This window comes from Capsicum annuum, unplaced genomic scaffold (genome assembly GCF_002878395.1).
Source record: "Capsicum annuum cultivar UCD-10X-F1 unplaced genomic scaffold, UCD10Xv1.1 ctg80449, whole genome shotgun sequence".
Lineage (NCBI taxonomy): Eukaryota > Viridiplantae > Streptophyta > Magnoliopsida > Solanales > Solanaceae > Capsicum > Capsicum annuum.
In genome coordinates this window covers 70,621-76,873 of record NW_025891095.1, presented here as the reverse complement: position 1 = coordinate 76,873, position 6,253 = coordinate 70,621, and the positions used below count along the sequence as shown (strand labels likewise).

Genomic DNA, 6,253 nt, shown 5'->3' with positions numbered 1-6,253 from the left:
ATGAAAGTGCCCAAGTCTTTTGTGCCAGATTTCAGTGACACTTTCTTTGGATTGAAAAGCCATGTGCTCCCCCTCCATTGGATTTAAAGAAAATCTTTTCCTTTCATCTTAGCTTTAAACATGTCTCTGCCGTCAACATCTTTAATTAAACATTGTTATTTTCAAACAAAACTTTATAGCCTTTCCCCAATAATTGACCAATATTCAATAGATTTTGTTCAATCTTTGGTACAAATAGAAAACCTATAATAATTTTTGTACCTTCATAGCTTGAAATAGCTATATTTCCTTTTCCTTTCACATCCAGGTGTTCACCATTTCCAACCTCACCCTCTTAATCTCGGTTGTTCTCAACTCCTTGAAGAGTTCTATATCGTGTATATTGTGGTTGGTACAACCACTGTCTACTAACGAGTGTTTACCTATGTCAGTACTTGAGAAATATGTGTCTACAAAGAGTTGATCTTCCTCCTCTTGATCAGCAACTTTTGCATCTTCTTTTTGCTGTTGAGGCATAACTCTACAGATCACAGCTTCATGACCAAGTTGGTTCCACTTGGTGCACTTAGCATCAAGTCTCCTCCAGCATTTTAAAGGTGGATGGACTTTCTTTCTACAGTGTTGACAGGGTGGATATATCTTCTTTGAGCCTCCTATTTTGCCCTTCTGATAATTGTTGAATGAACTTTCTTCATTTTCTGACTAATTCTTGAAGTTCTAATTTCTTTTATACTTGTTGTTGCCTTGATGCTTGGCTACTAAGGCTTTCTACTGCGCCATCCTGTCTCATATTTATCTTTTGCACTTGTGCTTGCAAAGCAATTAAGAGCTCTTTAAGGAAAATTTTTGACAGATCCTTTGTGTTCTCCAGGGTTGTTGTAGTGGATTCAAATCTCTCTGGCATTCTTGAATCTGTTAACTCGGATCCAAGCTACCTCACCTTATTACAATGCTTAAAAGTTTGACCGAGTACTCTTTTACTGATTCTGACTCCTTCATTCTCTGCAATTCAAACTCCTTGATGAGATTCAACACTTGCATTCCACGAGTCTTTTCATCGCCTACATACTCTGTCTTGAGATATTCCCAGATTACTTTTGCTGACTTCAAGGACATTATTCGTGGGAAAATCATAGAATATAGAGGTGCAAATAAACATGCTTTTGACTTTGATTTCTTTGTCTTCTTCTCCTTCTGTGATTTCATTTGTGCTACAATGAGGTTTGTTTGGAAGTGGTTGAACTTTATAGTTTTCCTCCACTGTTTCCCACAGATCCAATGCTTCCAGATAGGTCTCCATTTTAATGACCAATATTTGATAGTTGTCTCCATCGAAGACTGGTGGTGTTATTGCTGAAAAATTGGACTCTCCTTCCATTGATGTATCAACTAGCCTCACAGATCCCTCAAGAAGAGAGCTCTGATACCAATTTGTTGGTTTTTTTTTTCAGTAAAACTAAGTTGGTTTGAGAAGAAGAGAGATAGATAACACGCAAAACTTATTCTTAAGAGAGCTAATCATTTTCTTAAAATTACATTTAAAGACTAAAAAAAAACTAAAACTCCAACTAAGATCCTAAAATCAAGCAACAAACATTAACATGCTGAATCTTGAAGTAACTAGCTCCTAAAGACTAGGAAACTACTTTGAAACATTCAAAACAATAAATAAAACATGTGTTAGCTTCTTAAACACGTGCATTAACATTCAATCCAGGCTTCGATCACCTTGCCATCATTAGCCAAGATTAAGGACAAACCACTGGCTAGAGAGAGAAAGTCTATTGTATTCTTATTTGTGGTGTTCTAGTGATATTTTAAAAATGAAATATTTTCCCATATGACATTCTTTTAAAAACGGTAAAACCTCACATGTCGGACATCTCATCCATCAAATTCTAAAAACTACTTTTCATTGTCATTTGGACCAATGACCTCACACACCTCACATTTCACCATACCTCTCCTATTTTTTTCTTCTCCCTTTATCCAAAATTCTGAAAAATGGGTTCAACTAATCAAAGCCTAACTCAAACAGAAGATGAAGCATTCTTATTTGCAATGTAATTGGCCAGTGCTTCTGTACTTCCAATGGTCCTAAAATCAGCTTTAGAACTTGACCTTCTTGAAATTATGGCTAAGGTTGGTCCAGGTGCAGCCATTTCTCCTTCTGTACTAGCTGTTCGCACCTGTTATGCTTGATTGAATGCTTAGGCTTCTTGCTACTTACTCAGTGCTTAATTGTACACTCAGGACCCTCCCTGATGGACGCATTGAGTGGCTTTATAGTCCGGCTCCGGTGTGTAAGTTCCTGACTAAGAATGCGGATGGTGTTTCTGTTGCCCCACTTTTGCTTATGAATCAAGATAAAGTCCTCTTGGAGAGATGGTAAATTCCTTGTGATATGTTTAACACAACAAGATTAAATAATATTTTGGTACATTATACATTTGTTTAGTTTAAAATCACCACGTTCAAAAGGATTTTTCAGTTTTTTAACTTGTGTCAAATTAAAATCTAACAAACAAATTGAAATGGTGAGCGTACTTAAATTATTCGTAATCCACTAGTTAGTTGAATCAATATCTGATCTTTCTTTACAACTGAAGGTACCACTTAAAAGATGCAGTTCTTGATGGTGGAATCCCTTTCAATAAGGCCTACGGAATGACAGCATTCGAGTACCATGGTACAGATCCAAGATTCAACAAGGTTTTCAACCTTGGAATGTCTGATCTCACCACCTTGTCCATGAAGAACATTCTAGAAGACTACAAGGGATTTGAAGGACTCAATTCCATTGTTGATATTGGTAGTGGAACGCGGGCTGCTATGAACATGATTGTCTCCAAGTATCCCTCTATTAAAGGCATTAACTTTGATTTGCCACATGTTATTAAAGATGCTCCATATTACCCAGGTAATTAAGCAAATTAAGATGCCTTATTCTCCAGCTATGATTGATAATGACATTAATGTTCTTGTTCTAATTTGTATTGCATACTGATCACTTTCCAAAGTTTTATTTAGGTGTCGAGCACGTTGGTGGTGACATGTTTGCAAGTGTGCCGAAAGCAGATGCCATTTTCATAAAGGTAATGCCACGAGGTTTCATTCAGATACGTGGAGTAGGAGAGATGGGGTGTCAATAGGAAACAAGTAGAGGTGTCCTCAAGCTATTCGACCTAGATTTAACTTATTAATACTGACAATTTAAAGATGTTGGTGTAGATGTATTTTATTATTAAATCAATATATTAAGTGCATATGTTAGTGGGTATAAATTGTATATTATGAGTATTATTATTTACATTTGTTAGTGGAAGAATGTGGTCATGAGTTTCTTGAAACTCCTATAACCACTAAGTCTTTATTTTCCCATTATACTATGTAATTATGCTTGTAACTCATGTAACATCAAACCATTCATGTACCCGCTTTACTATACCACATTCTTCCTATTTAATACAAGAGTTGATACCTCACCTACTTATACGGGTTCTCAGTATCAATAAAGTTCCTTTGGTTTGTCTCTATTATTTCACTGCATCTGTGAAGTACTGAACGTAGGTAATTTTTAAAATCATCTAATCAAATTTTACGGCCAGACAAATATTTAATCATTAGAAGATTTCTACACGACCTCGGAGCTGGTGAAGACAAGGATCAACGGTCTTCCAATTTTCTTCGCTATTATTTCAAGTTAGCTCTCTGTACGTACTAACATTCTTAAGCACATAACATATACTCCTCAATTTAAAAAAGAATGAATTATTTCCTTTTTAGTCCATTTCAAAAAGAATCCTTTCCTTTTTTAGCAATATTTTAATTTCAACTTTTCACGTGGCTTGTTTAGGAGCACAAGATTTAAGGATATTTTGGTGCATTTGACACAACTTTAATTTAAAGCCATAAGATTCAAAATTTTTTTATTTTATTGAATTTTGTGCCAAGTCTAAGTATGTTATTCTTTTTTAAACGAAGGGAGTATATATATACTAGTCTGGCTCATAGCATTTTGCTATTTTCATTTCCTACCCTTTAAACTTTTTGCATGTCATATGTGTTGTGTTCACAAAAGATAACCATAATATAAAATGAAGGCTAAATCCATCGATAGGTCCTTAAATTTGTTTTGAAAATTCACTTAAACCTCTCAACTAAGGCCTGTACCTATCAGGCCGCTAACCTCCGAATTTTGATCCAATCAAGCATTTTTTGCCTACATGGCACGTCGCATGCTATGTAATCGCGGGAGGAGTGAAAAAGCAGTCCATGTGGAAAAATTTAACGTTAAATAACGTTACTTTTGCCATCCCCTTCACGTTTCCTCTTTATTTAACCTAATTTCCTTTTTTTTTTCATTCTCTCCTCCATAGCTCAATTTTCTCTCAATTTCTCTCATCTCACTATAAAATTTATCTCATAATTTTTCTTAAATTATTTTTTCTCTCATTTTTGATGAGAATGTCGAAAAATTTCGTCAATGTGGAGGTTCCCGATTTGTGCTATTGTTCTGAATTTATTCCTTTAAGAACTTCAAGGACTCCATTAAATCTGGATCGTAGATTTTTTCGATGTAAAATTCCAAAGGTTTGTATTATTTTCACGGATTTTTTTTTATTTTTTGATTATTCCACTATTTTTGCATTTTAGGAAAATGGTGGATGTGGGTACTTTAGATGGATTGATCCAAAACCTTCAATTTCTGTGCATCAATATCCTGAGGTAGAATGGAGCTTAATGATTAGGTTCAAAGATGGTGAAAATTCGTGTGATCGATTGAAGCAAAAGCTCAAAGACATTGAACAAGAGAGGGACACTTTGTGTGAGAAATTGAAAGACAGTGAAGAGAAGTTGATTGCATTGAGGCAAAAACTCAAAAAAGTTAAACTTGAAAGGGAATGTGCTAAGTTTAAATTGAATAGACTTGTTCTGCTTCTTCTCATTGTTCTTACTGTAAAGTGGTTCTTTAATATGATGTAAGGTAGTAGTTAAGTTTTCCTAGGCAATTGGATATTGTTGTAACACCCCACAAAAATTGTGCATGTGTTAGCTCCTAGTAGTATGCTTATAGAGTGGAAAAAAATTAGAAAATTTTCTAAGTGTTAAAGAGACTTAGCCTCATTTTGAGCTTTCAATCTTTGCAAATTTTTTTGACAACCTTTTCGACCTCCGTTTCTTGATATTTTTGTTGATTCACGATGGGGCAAGTCGATAGTGCATGATGGGTGAGTTTCAGGATTTTTTAACATTATTTAGGGCACATTTGGATGCCCAAAACAGTAGCATCATGCGATTTGCGTGCGTCACATGGTCCATTCCACCCCTGGCACTATGCGATGTAGCATGCAACTCACGCTCCAGTCTGGCGGACTAGAGCATGCATGCATGCACCTGGGAATTTCAGCATTTTCACTCAATCTCATTAAGGGTATATTGGGTATTTTCCACCCCCTTATCAGCTTAAATACGACATTATACTCCCACGTGACCACATTATTCTTATATTCATCAAAATTGCTTAAGAACACTCTCTAGGGTTTCAAACTAAAAATCCAAATAACTCAAGATTCAACCGTGGGTTTTCAAAACTGATTAAAGATTTGGAATCCCCAAACTATAGGCTTCAAAATCATCCATCAAATTTCTAATTTGAGGTACGTGGGGTTTATCCTAAAAACCACATAGACTTGTAAGCACTAGAACATGATTTAAAGATTATCAAGTATGAATTTAGAAAGGGGTTTTTGAAATATATGATTTTATTATGTATTATGAATGTTTAATTGTATTTTTGATTTGGTCTTTAGGCCTTTCCCCCTTAAATTGATTTACATGTATATGAATATGTATGAAAATTTAGATTGAAGATTGTTTGAGAGCACAACTTATGAAATTCCTCTCTTGTGATGACTTTAAGTTTATGATCTTAATGTGAAGGATTTGAAATGCATGATTTATGGCTTGAAAATAGTTTACTCAAATACCATAGTATTTTGAGCATGATATAGAAATTTAAGAGAGGGGTTTCTTGATGTAAACATATTTTGTTAAAAGAGAAAGATTTGCATGAGATTAAGAGCTTTGACATGGCCACCTTGCATCATTGAAAGTTTGACAAAGAGAGTTGCATACATGAGTTTTAAAGAAAGAGTTCTTTGAAATGATTTATTGATATGGTGGTCCCAAATTTATGTTTTGAAAATGGAGAGTGTAATATACTAATAATGACTCAGAGATGTGGCTTGCA

General features: G+C 34.9%; 1 pseudogene; it reads left to right on the top strand.

The window, feature by feature from the left end:
- The first annotated feature begins 1,882 nt into the window (after positions 1 to 1,882).
- LOC107862987 lies at positions 1,883 to 3,497 on the top strand (annotated as a pseudogene).
- The last annotated feature ends 2,756 nt before the right edge of the window (positions 3,498 to 6,253 follow it).